The 19,502-nt window shown below is 35.2% G+C and overlaps 1 long non-coding RNA gene across 3 annotated transcripts; it reads left to right on the forward strand.

Moving 5' to 3' along the window:
• Nucleotides 1-287: 287 nt before the first annotated feature.
• Nucleotides 288-4,989, forward strand: LOC108199152 (uncharacterized). 3 transcript variants are annotated; one of them, XR_010286243.1, is made up of 8 exons: nucleotides 288-779; nucleotides 863-1,168; nucleotides 1,242-1,476; nucleotides 1,554-1,604; nucleotides 1,753-1,904; nucleotides 2,592-2,743; nucleotides 2,913-2,964; nucleotides 4,386-4,989. It is a non-coding gene; the product is annotated as an uncharacterized LOC108199152 (long non-coding RNA). The 3 variants fall into 3 exon arrangements; XR_010286244.1 differs by having other exon boundaries at nucleotides 1,554-1,574; XR_010286245.1 differs by lacking the exon at nucleotides 1,554-1,604.
• Nucleotides 4,990-19,502: the final 14,513 nt, after the last annotated feature.

A 19,502-nucleotide genomic window follows, 5' to 3' on the forward strand; every position in this document is an offset into this window, starting at 1 on the left:
TTTTTATAAGCATTCACTATAGTTGATTCGTTGAATTGACTCGTGGGAGTGGCTTTTTGGCACCACTGGCTAAGAGTTTTAGATCTAGATTTAGGTTTCATGTAATGGATTATACATATTAATCAGGAATGACTTCTATTGACAATGTAATAAGGAAAGTTCAATGTTTATTTTCTAGAAACGAAAGACATATTATACAATTTGAGTTAAACAAAATAATACACTTTATGCTTTATTCAATTTCAATAGTGAATTTGTTGATTTTGTTCATTTGTTGAATCATCTATATAATCCTAATTCCTGAATACAAACACTTTGGAAAAAGACCTTTTTTGTCCTTCCTAATTTTTTTCACTCCACACAAAGTTGTGTACATTTCAGTCATTTTACCTGCACCTGGATCCTCCATTTCAATCTGGGTTATACCCGACTTGAATATCGTTGTTTTTTTTAGTTTTTACCGGGTTAATCCAACCACAACCGGGTCTAACTGTTGTAAACAATTTCCTCCTATCACTCCCTGCAATTTAGCCTCCATGATTTGTATGTTCCTCCAACTGCCTGATTTTACTCACATTTCTATCATCTTTGCATCGGTTTAAATTTTGAATTCCTTGATTAATGGAGACGTGATTTCAAACCTACGCTGCAGAATTTTTTCTTTCGTTTTCTGATCATTCACCGATTACTGGTGACTTTTATGGTAGGCTTCCTCACGAAATCGAAACTGGAAATTTGCAGGCAATAGACGTACTCCGTTCGATCATTTGAATTATACGGTATCTCGTGCTAAAGCTTTTTCAAATCTTCATGTTCTTTGTTCTCTTCTTTTCTTTTGATTAATCTATTTGTCGTAATGCAGGGGAAGCATTTTTCTCTGTCTCATTCATTCTTCTCAGAACAGTGAATACAGCAAATTAACCGGGTTATCCCGTATACAAGCATATCAACACTTTGTAACTTCCTTTATTCACTCCCACCAATTTAGCTTCCATTATCTCACCTCTTCTGTTTTCGTCCCGGGATAAGCAATTTTTATGGATGCATCTGATACGCTTATTGATCTTCTCTCCATTTTGATTCTGCATTCCTACTGTTTGATTTAAGTTCTCAGAGAACTTTCTATGAAGTAGTGCACGACAACAGTTGATACTTGGTGGTCTTTATGGTATGTCTCGAATTAATTTATTTTTAGTACTATTTGTCTCGCAAACTTGATTTAACTGGGGTTTTTTATGCAGTGGCTACACCAGAGCAAATATACAGAGGATCAAGGTTGATGGGCTTACCAATAATGAAGTCAAAATCCATTTACAGGTGGATGTATATCTTTAGTGGTGTCATTTCCCTCTCGATAGGCATGCTTCCAAGAAATCACAGAGGAGAAATCTCCAGGAGAAGAAATTGTATATGCCTCCTAAACTAATCACTAAGTTTCCCAGTAAACTCTAACGATGATGGATTCATCAACATCTGGTAAAGCTGTATTCCTTCAATGAAAATTGTATGGTGTTTGTATGTATTAAGAACATAGTTTGTTTTAATTATCACAGGTTTGATGAGGATTCCATAGGGTACTCCCTCTCCATCATCATGCGAAAAAGGTAACTATGTATTCATATATCTATCTATCTAAATAATCCTAATTCCTGAATACAAAGGATTTAGATTTTGATGTTATATTCATCTTCCAAGAATATGCTCTGAGTGATTTTGAATATTAGTTGATCCAGTTCTTTTCTATTATTTCAGCGACATGGATCAAGCATGTTAGTAGTTGTGCTTTCATAATCGACAATTGCACATCGTGTATTTGATTGATGGATTCATTACACTCTAAAACAGGTTATAAATGGGGTTTCTCCGGTGTCAGCGCTTTTTTTTACACGCTTTATATGTAAAAGGTACATGCTTTGTTGATTTCTGGTAGAATTATATATATACGGGATTGCAACTTTTTTTTGTGTGTGTGTGTGTGTGTGATTATATGAAGTATGTATTGAGATCTTAGTTTAGTATTTGCTTAATCTGTATTTATATTAGTCGATAATACTGCTTTTTCAATTCTTGAACCTGCAAATCAGTCGTGATCCCATTCTTAAATTTAGACTTATGCCCTTGCCGTCATAATATGTAGACTGATATTAAATTTTGAGAGGTACATAATATGCCCTTTTACACGCTTTATATGTAAAAGGTACATGCTTTGTTGATTTCTGGTAGAATTATATATATATACGGGATTGCAACTTTTTTTTGTGTGTGTGTGTGTGTGTGATTATATGAAGTATGTATTGAGATCGTAGTTTAGTATTTGCTTAATCTGTATTTATATTAGTCGATAATACTGCTTTTTCAATTCTTGAACCTGCAAATCAGTCGTGATCCCATTCTTAAATTTAGACTTATGCCCTTGCCGTCATAATATGTAGACTGATATTAAATTTTGAGTGCTCAACAAGGTATTAGCCTTTTCATTCTTACAGGTAAAGCATGTTAATAATGTATTTGACAAAAAATGCTAAGTTTGTGTAAAGTTATCTTAATACATATTTAGGCTCTTGATATATTTTTGATTTTTTTTTTTCCAGATTCCAAGTGCGGCGTTATGACATGTATACTATCATAATCGTTTATTCAAGTACCAGAAGGGATTCAAATTGTAAAATCATATAAAGGATTCAAGGATTCTACATTGGCTATTAGTGAAGTTTCGGGCAATGCATCAGATAAGATTTATCAGGTTAGTAGTTTGTAAGCTTTGTTTTTACATTGTGAATCAATCAGCTTTAGCTTAATTATCTTTACCATTTTTATTTAGAATTATGCAATTAGTGCTAATTGTAATGTTACACATGTCAAAACAAGCTCCTCTATTTTTCTTTATTATCTCTGTTTTTGCTATGATATAGGCTCTGCAATGATGAAAAAGTATGGCTTGATTTCACAGACTAAATGTTAGAGGTATGGCTTCTACCAAATTAAGTATACTGTTTTTTAAGCCTCTAATGGTTATATTGATTATTTTAGTGTCATACTTTCTTTTCAGACTATATTATAGTGTAATATCAATGTGTAAATTTTATACAATATACACGTTTCATTAAAAAATTTTAAATCTCAAATAATATGGTCCCAACGGAGGTTTGTTAATCTGGACTATAATTTCTGAGATGTGTTTGTGATTATGTAAGTAATTAATCTAGACTATATACACTCTGTCTGTATCAGGATAAGAATCGAGATAAGAATCACGAATGAATCTTATCATTTAAAATATCTACACAATTTCTACGTGACTCTGGTGTAGACGTGTTTTTTAGTTAAGTCGAACATATTTCTAAAAGACAAATGCATGGATGATATAATTTGTTCTTTCCTTGCTCTTAACTTTTTCTACTATATGGATTATGCAGGCTAAGGCGTCATCAAAGAATCACCATGCAAGATAATACAAGCTAAAATTCTTGAAACCAAAAGTATATTATTTTTTGAAATCAAAGTACACATAGGATCAAAGTCTTACATGCCTATAGTTGTATTTTTGTTTATGCATAGACTCACATATGATGTCCTATTATAATGCCCGTGAAATCGTTATTGAGTTCTGCCATCATATTTGGATATAGGATGAAGATGTTTATCTCTAGGTATAGTATTTATTAGGAAGTATGTTGCAGGCCTCTGACTGGATCAATGTTCTTTCTATAAATTTCCTTATCAAGCTAAGTTGCTGATGTTCCCTCCCCCAGGGAGAATATGATATCTCACCATCATATAATTAGACTTTGTGAACTTTGATCGCGACTTTTTTGATGACAAGGTCCTATATGATGCATTATACTATGTGATGTAATGCATATTAATCGAGAGTGGAACTTTAAGGCTGATAATCTTACAAAAGAAGGAAGAGAAAGAATCAAATGTAAAAACAGTTTGGCTGTTGTACACATTCCCAGAGAGATTTGTGTGCCGTCTTAGCTAAGCACACCAGTGAAAAATTAGTATTAGCCTTATCATGTCATTTGTATGTTTGAGAGAAGGTTATCTCTTAACATCGGGTTGTTCAAGAGTGAAGGCAATAACGATTGTGGCTAGCTGTTTTTGTTCCCTGGTAGCTATGACTTATGAGTATTAGTTTGGGTGGGAAAGGAAACTTGGTGCATGCGTATACTTTTCTCTTGATATATATTCTGCTCAAATTCTAGAGTTTGCTGCAGTTTTTATATTATGTTTCCAAGTCCCAGTGCTGTTGTTTTGTTTGATTTACGGATCGTTTCCTTTTAAAGCATTTTAAAGTCAGTGAGTATGATCATGTACCTGTATTGATGCAAGCATGCATTTGTAATATTTTATTATATTAATTAATATACTAATAGTTGCAGGTTGAAGATGGCCATACTCTCGCCGATTACAGCATCCAGAAAGAGTCGATGCTGCAATTGGTTTTGAGGCTTCATGGTGGTTTAATTGAGCATTCTTTGATGGCTTTTGCAAGGAAGTATAACCAAGAAAATATGATTTGCCATAAATGAAGTGCCCGCCTGCATCCCCGTGTTGTAAACTGCATGAAGAAGAAGTGCAGCCACGGCCCACATCAACCAGTTGAGTCAAAAGAAGATCAAGTAGATGATTTCAAGTCTGTGTAAGTTGCAGCTGGTGTCTATCTGCAACTTTTGTTTTTTATTAGAGACTACAGTAAAGTTCTATGACATTATAAAGTAGTAACATCATAAATATTGCTATGATAATGCCACTACTGGCTTCTAGGAACCACTACTGGTAGGCACTGCATAAGGAATGGAGCAAACATCATGCTTTACTTTCACTACAATTGTTTTTAGTCAGCTGCATTTTTGAACTCTATGCTTATGTTGTATTCTACAAGGTTGTCTATTCCATCACACTTCCTGTATGAATTTTTGTTAGATTTCTAGATTCACCGTCCATTCCCCATTACTGAATCATTGTCCTATTCCGATTATAGAGAATTACAGGTATATTTATTGTAATTTACTTTGTCTTTGTTGACATGTGTCAGCTAAGTATACTTCTTTTGTTATTGATTTTTTTTTTTGTGGCTGTTTTGTAATTGTAATAATTTGTCCAGATAATTCATATTTATGCATGTGATTTTATACACTTTTATCTTGCTAAATGGGGATAGCCGGATGGGGTTGAGAGTATTAAGAAGTGGTTCAACCGAGGGTTGGGTTTTTAAAATTTTCTATATCAAACAGGGGAGAAGCACAAGTATATTTACAAGCTTTGGAGGGCTTGGGATTATTATCCGTAAAGAGTTCTTATATGGATAGAAGGCATTATTATTATATTAGGTGCTAAAATGTGGTCGTGGCTATATTTGAGCATGTTGAAAAAAGATTTTTGGTACTCTCTGTATGCCGATTTTTGGTAAATATTTTTTTCATTAAGTTCTATACATTTTTCTTCAGTGCGGCTATAATCAAATGAAAAGTGGTGAATTCTGGTATATTAGATAACATATCTAAATTTATTAAAATATATTTATTATCTATTTTAAATTTAAATTTTACAATTACTTAATCTTATTTAAATAAAAGTATATAATAAATATGTTTTTTAAAATCTAGGTTGGCACCAAAGTTGTCACATATTTGTACAAGTATAACAAGATAGGAAACTATACGTCTTTAAGATCTTTAAGATGATATATACACTTTTTTCTATTTTAGGAGGGTGTCAGAAAATTGGTAATTTTGATTGACACTCCTTTCACTCCAACAAGAGTGTCATACCACATCATGACACATGACATTTTAGCACTCTTTTTGGCACCTCCATTGCAATGGAGTTGTAGTTGATTAATTTTGTTGAAACTTCATTTTGGTTTACTCTTTTTGTCAATTTTGGTTATTTTTACAACAAGACTATGTATAAGATTTTAGAAAATATTAATACGTCTACTATAATTAGTAACATAAAAGATATTTTTTTTTAGATTTTCAAGCATTCTAATAAACATATTTTTATTATTTATTAATATTGAACATAGGACATTTAAATAAATTGTTAAAAAATTACATATTCTAAGAATATTATAAAGTGACTTTGTTTCGTATCATATAAGACACATCTAGAATATATTGATGTCTCTATTTAAATGTAAATAAATAAATATATACATGTTTGGGGTTCAGAATATTATTTTGAAAGCATTACCTAATTTTATTTATGAATTTCAAGTTTAGCAGAGTGTTCTCGAATTGTGATAATGGCTCTGATAATAGCAAAGAGTTTTCACAAAAATTAAAAATTTAAAAATTAGGGTGTACTTCATTTATTAAAAATATATTATATTTTATTTTAATCAAAGTTCATTAGCTAAAATTGAATTTAGAGCATAAATAAGGTGCGAGATGTCGCCAACAGCAACACCGAGAAATTGAGTATTATATAATTAAATAACAAAACATGTTATATATTATTTATTTTCAACATTATAAAGAATCTAACAAAAATATATTTTGTATTAAAGAAAATATTAATATATTATATTTATTTTAATCAAAGTAATATTTTGTAAAAACTAAATTCGTTATATATAGGAGCTGCAAAGCCTGAACGACGTTCAAGAATCGCTTACCTTAATTTTTAACTCAAAATATAATAATTATAATTCATAGCACTCTGAAAAACGCATTATATTATATAATAAATAATTATATTAGTCTATAAATTTAATCTTAACGTGTTAGAACTAAAAACACTTATTCTATAAAAACAAACAATCAATTATGAAAATATAAAGATTATAAACATACCCGTGTGCGAAGCACGGGCCAAATTTGCTAGTTATGAATAGAACCGATATGATATTCATTAATTTGATAATATTACATGGAACTGGCCCTGCAGGGGCACTTATACCAATAACCAGATTCAAAAATATAAGTAAGTTACAATAGTTGCAGTTATGTTTGCAACCTTTGTAGCAGAGATTGTAGGCATAGGGTCCAAGATCGCGAAGAAAACTAGGGTTCCCTTCAACAACCTCCTGTTCCCAAGAATTGCCCATGCTTACGATGTGCTTACGTACCCCTTTTTATAGGGGAACAAGCCGGTACGTAGTTCTATTCTCCTAAGAAACCTAATTGGATTAGGCTTCCTCTTCTGTTGTCTTCCTCCTGAAAGGGGCCCAATACGATGAGACTTAGCCTTGGGCCTTATAGACTCTCGAGCACCCAAAGCTTATCCCAAATGTAAGAGCTCTTCTCTACTCCCTGACAGGGACAGGCCGTTAGACTCCAGAGATAGAGCCTTCTAGGGTATATCTACGAGAAGGTTCCACAAGCCCCCCGACAAGGATAACTCGCCAGACTACAGAGTAAGGCCTCCTCTAGTCTTCATTCTCTATCTCCCAAGGATGGTAACTCCTCAGACTACAAGGTAGAGTGTTCGATAAGCTAATAGTAGGACTTATGTGCACCTAAGGGCGTTCCCCCGGGTACAATATGTCCCCTTCTGCCCTTCAAACAATGATATATTCTGCAAACAGAAGTCTCTTCGAACAATTTGGCGCGCCCCGAAGATAGGGCTCGTCCACATATCGCGACGTGGTCGCTTAGAGCCTGGTCCATTCTAGAAATTGTCAGCCCATTGTGGTCTCCTTTCATGGGCCTGGCCCACAAAGTTGGTCTTCATATAAATCATTCCCTTATAAAGCTGAGATGTATCTTCTCCCTCTCATCAGGGCGCGCCCTAATCGGAGGTCCTTCTGGGTGCGGTTAGATATGTGGGCGCGCCCACATATTGTCGAGCTCAATCTTGAGTGTGTCAGTCCATATCATCATCTTCTATACGGGGCATAGTCCATCAGTAAAATCTATGTTGAATTTTGGGTATAACAACTGCCCCCTATTTCGATGTGTATTGACGATGCAGGTTGGAAGTATAAATAGCCAAAATTCTTCTTCTGTAATGAGCTCTTTATATAAGACGCGCCCCTTCGAGAATTATTTGTAGGATTGCACAACGCTTTTGCAGCTTCCGGATCATCGATCAAACATTCATAGCTTTTGATGAGTTTAAGACTTTGACAATTTGGATGAATCCAAAACTTTGACTGTGTCGAGGACGCATAATACGTGAAGGTCATTCATGAAGATCTTTATTCCCAATTACACCTACAAGACATTGTATTCTTTATTTATGGTCTCCAACACATGCCCCAGAGCTAGTCTGGTACGATGAGCAAATCTCTAGAGCAAGTTTGGTTTGAAGAAATGTACCCTAGAGCAAGTCTGGTTCGACGACATATACCACCAAAGCGAGTCTGGTTCGACGACATATACCACGAAAACGAGCCTGATTCGACGACATATACCACCAGAGCGAGCCTGGTTCGACGACATGACGAGATGTAACCCAGAGATGGTATGGTATGACGACATGATGAGACGTTCCCTAAAGTTGGTCTGGGCCTCCACAATATTTACGGTCAATGACATGTAGAGCAAGTCGTTGACGGTTGACAATTATGTGAAGATGCTACCAAGATAAATGAAGTACAACTTTGTAGATGTAAGGATTTGTCGTTAAGGGTCGGGGATTATCTATCTGAAGACTGTTGAAGATTGACGAAAAAAGTGTTGTGAATGGCCGAAGTTTTGTTTTTATAATAATAAATAATAGTTCCCTTCATCCCTGCAGTTATATTATAACTCTTGATAAAAATGACGCGCCTTGATATTTTTTTATCATGTAGTCAGATTAAAGTTTGACGCTCTTGATGCTAGAGTCCATGTAATTTTGTACTTGTGAGCTAATGATGGCCTTCCGTTATTTACTCCACCACACCAAGTCACCAAAAAGCAATCCACCATCCTTGTTAAGTTGCTGTAATTTCTTAAGTTCAAGCAATTATGTAAAACTAGTAGTGTTGCCCGCTTCGCATGGGCTGCAATTTCAATTTTTTTATATTTATTAAATAATTGAATTATTTGTCAAAAAAAAAAAAAATAATTGAATATTAATTGAACTTTAATATCAAATGTTAATAAGTAAATTTATTTATTTTATCATTTTAAAAAGTGTTGTAATAACATTCAATATATTGGTTCATCTAATAATGTTAAGTATTTAATAATGAAGTTATTTTTTTAGTTTTTTTATTTAACCACTTGTTCCCCGATTAAATCCCTGCAAAGTTGCCGACCTCGTAAATAATTTGAAATCCGATTTATCCTTATAAATTTTTCTTGAACGAAATATGTATCATAAATCTTTAAAATTACAAATACTATATCATTTGAATATGAAAAGTTATAAATTTTATTATATTTTAAATATTTAGTAATTTAGTAATTATTTACCAAATGCAATACTTAATAATTATTATGTTATAATATTTTCAATAAATCCTAAATTAGTTGATCAATTTTTTAACTCCGATTCCCAAATTATGAAACACCTTAAGCAATGATTATATCTTATAAGAATAGGAAATAATATTACTTCCAAAAGTTAGATATCTAAGAAGAAAAAAAAACATCTGCATTTAATTAAAATTAATATTGTATTGATTCCACCTTTTACTCCCAACTCTCCTTTGGTATGCATATGTACTGAGATTTGTAAGTGTGACCATTTGCTCACACGTTCCAGTAACTTCTCTGCGACCCAGAGTACTACTATCTGCGGAGGTAAGACCCATTCTGTTAGTGACTGCATTTTCCAATTTTTTCTCCTCCGTGTTGTATATGTCAATAGTTGCATTAAATATTAAAAGTTCAAAGCATATCGTGTCTTTTTAATTTTTAAGTTTTGTTTTGTATGTTTTATTTTGTTGTATGTTGGTATTTCTTAAAATTTTGTATACTGTTATTGTTAGGTCCTATAAACTCACTATATAGATTAATATAATTAACACAATCAATCACACAGAATGACAATATAAGAGATTGAAAGCAGTAAACTCTTATTCACAAAGCTTAATAGGTTACAAAAACTCTCTCAGTGATTTATATATTATCACTAAGAGCTGTTAGGGTTCTTTAAAATATACTCGATAACTCAACTCCTATAGAGTAACCCTAATCTGTGTCTATATATATACACAGTTACAAAATCAATCTCTGATTTGATATCCTATCAGCTATGTATTCTATCAATCAAAGATTGCTACTGTTTTCTGTTTGGTTTCCATAGTCAGCAAATCACTCCTCCACTTCTATCCTTCCTTGAAGTATATCCGCTTCTGAGCTCTTTCCACGTGTAAACTCTGACGAGTCTTGACTATGTAAACTCTGATCAGACTTTATCAAACTCTGGTCAGACTTTATTAAACTCTGATCAGCTTCCAGCTTAAACTCTGATCACTCCTGTTCTGAAACAAACTTTAAGAACATTAGTAATCATCAATTATATCTAACAATCTCCCCCAACTTGTGCATAAATATGTTATGTGCAAGTTAATAGATAATTGATGATGTCAAAAACAAATAAGTCAAATGCAACAGAGTTTAGCTATATAACCATAACAGAAAACTTTTTAAACATACAGATACTTTACTCCTTAGCTTCATAGACACCATGAGCTGTCTTTAAATATTCCTTGAGGAGTTCTCTTTCAGCTTCTGCAAGTGCTGTGATCATCTGTCTCTTGATCTCTCTTAGTTCTGGATCTGAAACTCCAGTTTGATAGATTGCAGCTCTAAGATCATAGATCTTGTTTCTTCTTATGTCTTTATCCAGCCTGATGTAGTAAGCTTTATCAGACTCTTCATTGAATGTAAGAGCACTGATTCCAGCTACTGTTTCTATTTTTGCTGAATTCTTCTTCATCTCAACTAGCTGACCTTGATCATTTAAGTACTTAGGAATAAAAGGTCCAGCATTCTTGTTCCCTGTTATACCCATCTTTCTCTTGATTTGATCCTTGATCAGATTTGAGATGTGCTGACATGATTTGTTCTTCACTTGAAATATGTACTGAACATATCTCAACTCTTCCCAGTGTTTAGCATAAAGTTCAGCTTCAATAACTCTAAACACTGTTCCATCAGACATAAAGTATATGAGAACATTATCACCTCTGTTATTCTTCACCAGTTGAACTGAATCAAGCTTGTCCATTCTTTCTTGCAAAGCTCCAGTCTTTGGTGCACAGAGGGATGAGGGATCATTAGGCATTGATGCTATGCTCTGCTCAAATACTTCATATTTTGATCCTAATCCTCCTTTATTTCTTCCTGCTTTTTGATGAGAGATTGGTTAAATTGAACCCTTGTCAAATTTTATCTCAGTCATCAAACTAGCCTTTACAAATCCTGATAAAGGAGTGATAGTTGGTTTAAACACAACTTGAGCCTTGTCAGAGGTTGTATCTTTCTTTGCTTCCTCATTAACTTGAGCTGTGTCAGAGGTTAATTTTTCTTCTTGTGATTCTGCAATATGAGCTTTGTCAGAGATTGCAGCTTCTGATTTCTTTCCTTTTACAACTTGATCTCTGTCAGAGGTTGTAGGCTTCTTCTGAACATCTACTATACTTTTGCCTTTGCTTGTATATTCATCTTCAGAGTATACCTTTTTGACTGGTAAACTCTGATCAGCAATAGTATATCCTTGATCATTATTCCTTTTTCCTTTGGTCTGGCAGTTGATTTTGCAGGTTTCTGAATTTGTCCTGACTTTATAGCTTCAACATATTCTTTCTTCAGTTCAGCTTCCTCTGCAGCAATCAACTCCAAATCCAATTTAGCTTCTGGATTTTCTTGTTCAAATATCAGTCTAGCATATTCTTCATCAGTCATTGGTTTATCTGATCCAGCCACTGGTCTTTGCTTTGATCCAGATGTGACATTGTGTGTTGGAGCTGGAGCAGACTTTGAGCTTTGCTTAGACTGTTTTGCACTGTCAGAGTTTAAAACTCTTCCACCAGTTGCAGCTTGAAATCTCTTGTTCTTTGTGAAGTCATCCACATCATCATCATCATCATTTTTCTTTCTTTTCAGAGTTTGAGAAGTAGACTTGCATTTGACTTTTGCTACTCTCTCCCCCTTTTTGACATCATCCTCATCAGGAATCAGTACTGAGGTTATCAGAGAAAGTGAAGATTGGATGGCTTCAAGCTGTTTAGACATTTTCTCTTGAGTGGACTCAATGTTTGACATCCTCAGTTCCAGAGATTGATTTGCAGACACCAGCTTCTTCATGTCTTCCTTCAGAGGTAGTAAATGCCTTTTCTTGTCCATATTCTGAGTTTCAGACAAGTTAGCTACCTCTGTTCTAAGACCATCTACTGACTTAGATGTCTGAGCATGAGCAGTATGAAATGTCTTCAGATATAGAACTGTGGCTTTGAGGCTTGACATGACATCAGAGTTTGTAATTTTATTCTCTGCCAAGGATAGAAATTCTTCAACCTTTACTGGCTCCAGAGAATGCTGGTGACTCAGCCAGAGTTTATCCCATACTTCATTAGGTGGATCAACCTGAAGATCCCTGGGAAGAGGCTCAGAGTTTGTCTTCAGAGTCTGCAGTCTGGCATTGTATTGACTGGTAGACTCCCACTTCTGTTGTTGAAGAGACATTGGGACTTCATCCTCATTTTCATCATCTTTATTTTCATCATCCTCATCATCATCAGATGAAGGATGAGCATCATCTTCAACAGGATCTGGAACAACATTTCCTTGATCTGCAGATTTTGATTTGCTGGGCTCTTCATCAGCCTTAGCAAGTGACTGCAATGCTTCCAATACTACCTTGTCAGAGTCTGCAATTACAGCATCTGACTTGTAATTTTCTGGAGCTGTATCATGAATTATGGCACCCTCAGGAAATTTCAATGGAGATTGAGGAATTGGAGTGGAGGGTCCATGATCAGAGATTGGAGTGTGAGGATCAGACAATGTTGTCCCAGCTTCAGTTGTAACTGGTTCCTTGCAGATTATTTCCTCATCTACTTCAGATGAAGTAGAAGATGCTGTAGCAGTAGAGAGTGGAATAGCTTGAAGAGGATGCACCATCAGAGCTTGAGAAGAATCAGGAAGTGTAGTGGATGGTGCTTGCTCTTCCTCAATAGTGAAATCAGTGATCTCAGTAATGGGTACCTTTGCCTTCTTAGGCTTGTTTGCCCTTGCTTTAAATCTAACTTTTCTTGACTGAGGGCTAGCCTGAGGAGGTTCAGAGTTTGTTGCATGAGAGGGTTCCAGATCATCATATTCATAAGCTGCAACAAGTCTCCTTCTTTTCTGCTTTGGTGGAGAAGCAGCTTCAGTGTTTAAAGTCTTAGAGACTGTATCAGAGTTTACAGTAGGAACTGTATCAGAGTTTGTTAGCACATCAGACTTTGTCTTCAGAACTTGTGTAGCAACAGAGGTTCTGGTCTTCACAGTGGAAGGGGCTGCATCAGACTTTGTAGCCCTTGTTGACTTGGATGCGGAAGATCTGCTTGCTGTGGGATGTCTGGAAGGTTGAGGTTGTTGTTGTTGGGGTTGTTGTTGTTGGACTGGGGGCAAATCCATCCTAGCTCTAACTGGAGCTGGAATTAGGTGAGGCCTCTGGTTTGGATACTTCTCATCTTTTGAGATGAGGTCCTTGAACACCCTTTTATGAAGCCTAAAGGGCTTGATCTCATCATCAATAGCAAAATCCACCTCACCAACAGTGGCATTAAACAGTAATTGACAAAATCTTGAGAAATATATGATTTGTCTATTTTCATGCATTCTTTCACCAATGTTTCTAAGAACTAATCTACCAAAATCAAAATTAGTAGAGTAGATCAGAGAATACCCAATTTGTAGCATATCCATGGGTATAGCATCCCAGTTGGTGCTTTTCTTCTGGAAAGCCCTCGTGATACAGTCAAAGAAGAAGCTCCATTCCCTTCTTAGTCCTGGACGCTTTAATTGTCCCAATTTATCAAGCGATTCACTGTAGCCCAGAGCATTCATCATGCCCCTGAGATTGGTATCTCCATTTGTGATGTAAGCTGCATTCTCTGGCATGTTGAATGCTTGACGAACTGTGGCTGGAGTAACAGCATACTCCTCCCCTTCATACTCGAACACAATAGATGGTGATCCATCTGCACCACCATTATCATATTGCCCTGTCCTCCAAAAATTGATGATTTGGCTTCCAGAGAGTCTGGCAGGAGCGGTAAGAGCAGTAGCCAGGGCACTCTGTGCCAGGAATTGCTGGATTGGATGATAATCCCTTGGAGCATCTGCTGTGTTAAGAATGGCAGCGTGGTTGTTGGGAACAAATTCCACACCTGCATGAGTAAACGCTGAAGTCGCCATTAGAACAGAGTTTGCAAAGGAAGAAAGGTGTTTGAGAAAGTGTGTAAGAGAAGATTTGAGTTGCAGAGAGAAAAGCTTAAGAGTTTGTTGAGAGAGTGTGTGTAAAGATGAAGTGTATAAGTGAATAACAAGCAATAAAATCTGATTTGATAAACTCTTCAGATTTTGTTGAGCTGCACATGCTTGGGCTTTTGTTCAGCTGTACAGCTGTCAGATTTTAACTGGTAGATAAGTGTTAGTGGCATGGAGAAAAGAAAACAGTAATCATGAGCGCAGTAAAACTTGTGCAGTTATAAATGCTGATTACACGTTTTCCTATTAAAAAGTTTTACATGTAAGCCCACTAACAATACAGCCGTTTGGAACACTCTCTTCACATTCTCTGAATATTTAAACTCCTGAGATATACAAGATTAAAAAAAAAATCAAGATCAAATCCCTCGAATTTTAAACTCTGAGATTTAAAACAAAGAAAATAAATTTCTAAGTACCTCAGAATAAGACATAATGTTTAGAACATTCATAAAAAAAAATCAGATTTTGTCATAAAATCCATAGCTCAATAATGTGCTTGTGAAATAATGTGTGTGATTTAACATATTAAATCAGAGACTAAAGGATTTCATAATTTCCTAAGAATAAGGAAGACAAATATAATTTGTTCAAACTCTCAAGTCATAAGAAGTGACATACTCTGATGAAGAATTATGTGAAAGTGTTTGTCCTAAATCCAATCATGTATGATGAGTTAGGAAATACTTTCTTGTATTCTTATTTGATTTCATTAATATTAATAAAAGACTTGTTTTGATTTTATTATGGGATTTATCTATTTAAAGTGTTTTAAATAAGATGTTCCATAGTTTGGAGTAAAACTTCTAGAATTATAATGAGATTATAATAGTGAGATCTAGAAGATGATAACTCTGGACTTAAACAGTTCCTGATCATAGGATAACTAATCGGAAGTTAGTAAATCCGCAAAGATTGGTACATACTGTGCTTGCTCCCTTGAGGAGGATGTCTGTTCTCATAGGCATTTGTGTGGTGACACTATAGCCAGTATGTAGGTGCTTATTGGGGAATAAGTTCACTGAACATGACTCGATAAGTTGAATAACTAATGGAGATTACTCACGTGTCAATAGTTATTCACTGAGTGATAGTTGTACAAGTGTCCTAAGACTTGAGATCGTTAAAGTTATCTTATATATAAAGAACTGTGCTTTGGTTTAGTCCTTAGTCTCAAGGACAACCATTAGGACTATTCTGGGCATAGGGATTTATGTATAGAGATAGTTAACGTCAATAGAGGATCTACCCCTTCCAGTATAGGAAGAGAATATCCTATGTTATTCTTTCTATGCAAGTTCTGGAATCTCTGGCCAGAGTGTATGAAATTAGAAAGGAGTTTCTAATTTGCATTAATATGAACTTCGCATTAAGAACAAGAAATCATATGATTAAATTTGATAGGCTTGACACGAGATCCATACCTTGTATTTAATCGGGATATTGTAAGGGTAGAATGTTACATATTTGATGATGTCACAGGTATCTAACTTGTTTAGTGTGCAGAAGCAAATATCAGAGTTTAGCTGGAAATCAGAGTTTAACGACTGACAGCTGGATCAGAGTTTAAGCGATGATCAGAGTTTGCAGGCGGCTGATTTTCAGGAGCATATCTGACTAAGTAAGGAAGATAAAGATCAAGAGAGATTGTGCAGATCAGGACAGCAGAAGGATAGCTACTGATTAGATTATTTTAGGAAGCAGATAATTATAAATCAATCAGTAGATATCATGTAACTGTGTATATAAACACAGCTTAGGGTTTACTCTAGATGAGTTATCAATTGAATATCACTCGTGTAACCTAGCAGCTCTTAGTGATAAGATATAAATCACTAAGAGATTATTTGTAAACTACTGAGATTTGTGAATAAGAGTTTATTGAATTATTCTCTTATACTTGTGTTTGTCTTGGATTGTGTTCACTATATTATTATATATAGTGAGTTTAGTCGGCCTAACAAGTGGTATCAGAGCCAGCTCTGTTGATATACCTACAGTGAGATCTTAATCACACAATCATGTCTGAGAAATCACAAAACAGTAGATATGAGTCTCTTAGGGTTCCGGTCCTCAGGGCATCTGAATATTCTGTCTGGAAAGTAAGAATGATCATGTTTCTGGAATCTACAGATCCAGAATATCTGGATAGAATTTATGATGGTCCACACATGCCAACAAAGCTCTCTGTTGCAGTGGGAGATGAACCCCAGAAGATGATTCCTAAAGAGAAGAAGGACTATACTCCAGAGGACATCTCATCTATAAGTAAAGATGCAAAGGTGAAGCATCTGTTGCATAGTGCTCTGGACAATGCTATGTCCAATAGAGTAATTGGATGCAAAACTGCAAAGGAGATATGGGATGCTTTGGAAGTCAGATGTCAAGGAACCAAAGCCATCAAAAAGAACAGAAGGACCATACTTACTCAAGAGTATGAACACTTTGATTCAAAATCTGGTGAATCACTGACTGATCTTTATGATAGGTTTGTCAAGCTGCTGAATGACTTGTCTCTTGTGGACAAAGAATATGATTTGGAAGACTCAAATCTCAAATTTCTACTTGCTCTTCCTGAAAAGTGGGATTTGAAAGTAACCACTATAAGAGACAACCATGATCTTGAAGAGATGTCTCTGGATGAAATCTTTGGAAGGTTGAAAACTCATGAACTTGAAATGGAGCAAAGGAGCAAACGACATGGTGGGAAACCCAAACCAGTTGCTCTAAAAGTTCAAGAAGATTCAACTGTGAAAAGCAAAGGAAAAGCTCATGTCAAAAAGTCTGATACTGAGTCATCAAACTCTGATATTGACTCAGACTCTGATATCCCTTCAGACTCTGATGACAGTGATACTGAGATGATGCAGCTGGCAGCACTAATGGTAAAAAGCTTTAAGAAGATGGCTTACAAGAACTTCAACAAAGGGAAGAAGTTCTCAAGGAAAGACAGAAACTCTGATAAGAAGGTCTTCAAAAGGAATGAAGGCAAAGAAGAAAAATCTGGAAAATCTGATAAGTCTAAATACACCTGCTTCAATTGTGGAGAGAAAGGACATTTTGTAACTGAGTGCAAGAAAGCTAAGAAAGAAAAGGAACAGGCCTTTATCACAAAGAAGGGGAGTTGGGCAGACTCATCAGAATCAGAGGAAGAAGTCAACTATGCCTTGATGGCAGACATGGACAACAGCACTGAGACTGTTGAAACTAAGGTACCTCATTCCACTCTTGCTTTTGATACTGAGGATATAACTGAGTTAAGATTGTTTCTTAAAACTCTGCATGTTAGTTATAGAGATCAGACCTTAGAAAATGACAGACTAAAATCTGAGATCTTGGATGTTAAGAAAAGGAATGATTATCTTGAAAAGGAACTAGTTCAGATGCTAGAAGTTCAGAAGGAAAGAGATGATTCTATCTTTGTTAAAAATGAACTTTTAAAGAAAAATGCTTCTCTTGAATCAGAACTTGCTAAGGAAAGAGAGATAATCAGAACTTGGACTAACTCAGGGAAGACTACTCAGAATATCTTAGAAAGTGGGAACTGGAAGAAAGGGTTAGGTTACTCTGATAAAAATGAAGCTGAGTCATATAAACAAGAAACCATTAAAATTGAAAAACCCAAAGTAGTTCCAGTAAGATTTGTTGCAGAATCAAAAACTGATACTCCTAAACAGGTTAATATTGGTTTAATGACTCAGAAACAGCTTAAGCATAAACTCAAGGAGGTTAAGAAAGAAAACAGGATTAAGGAACCTAGGAAAAATAGGAATGGAAAGGTTGGAATAAACAAAAGCAACAATTACATGCCTGTTCCAAATGCTCCTAGGAAAACTTGTCATAATTGTGGTAATCCTAATCATCTTGCTTCTTTTTGCAGGAAAAATAAGGACATAAATGCTATGTCTCCAAAATCAGAAATTAAAACTAGGAATACTAGATTTAGACCAGAGAATCCTTGTTTTCATTGTGGTAGTTTATGGCATTCCATTTACACTTGTAAGGAATACCATAGTTTATATTATGATTATTATGAATTAAAACCTTCTTTGAGGAAAAAGATTGATTCTCCTAGTTCAGCATCTGTTAAAAAGTCTGTTAGCACAAACTCTGATATAAACTCTGATAAATCTTCCGCTGCTAGTGTTAACAAACTTAACAAGAACAAAGGATCCAAGCAAGTCTGGGTCCTTAAAACTAATCATTAGTTGTGTATGTGATTGCAGGGCAACAGGAAAAACATCTTAGTTCTGGACAGTGGATGCTCAGGACATATGACAGGAAATAAAGCCCTGCTATCAGACTTTGTGGAGAAGGCTGGCCCAAATGTTTCTTATGGAGATGGCAACATAGGGAAAACTTTGGGATATGGCAACATCAATCTTGGAAATGTCATCATTCAATCTGTAGCTCTTGTCTCAGGACTTAAGCACAATTTGCTGAGCATAAGTCAAATCTGTGACAGAGGATATCATGTCAATTTCTTGGAAGAACACTGTGAGGTCATTAGTAAAAGAACTGGAAAAGTTGTTCTGAAAGGATACAGACATGGCAACATCTATGAAGCTAAGCTATCTTTAAACTCTGAAAGCTCTGCAATCTGTCTACTTGGCAGAGCCAGTATTGAAGAAAGCTGGAACTGGCACAAGAAATTATCTCACCTGAACTTCAATAATATAAATGAGCTTGTGAAGAAAGATCTTGTGAAAGGACTTCCAAAATCAGTTTTTACTCCAGATGGACTCTGTGATTCCTGTCAGAAAGCAAAACAGAGGAAGACTTCCTTCAAAAGTAAAACTGAGTCCTCAATTCTTGAGCCATATCATCTGCTGCATGTTGATCTCTTTGGACCAGTAAATATAATGTCCATTGCAAAGAAGAGATATACTCTGGTCATTGTTGATGAATTTACCAGATATACATGGGTATATTTTCTTCACAGCAAGGATGAGACACCATCTTTATTGATTGAGCATGTCAGACAATTGAACAAAATCTCTAAAGATGCAGTAAAAATCATCAGAAGTGATAATGGCACTGAGTTCAAGAACTTTAAAATGGAGGAGTTTTGTAAAGAAAATGGCATTAAACAGGAATTTTCAGCACCTGGAACACCTCAACAAAATGGTGTTGTAGAAA

The sequence above is a fragment of the Daucus carota genome, chromosome 8 (assembly GCF_001625215.2).
Source record: "Daucus carota subsp. sativus chromosome 8, DH1 v3.0, whole genome shotgun sequence".
Lineage (NCBI taxonomy): Eukaryota > Viridiplantae > Streptophyta > Magnoliopsida > Apiales > Apiaceae > Daucus > Daucus carota.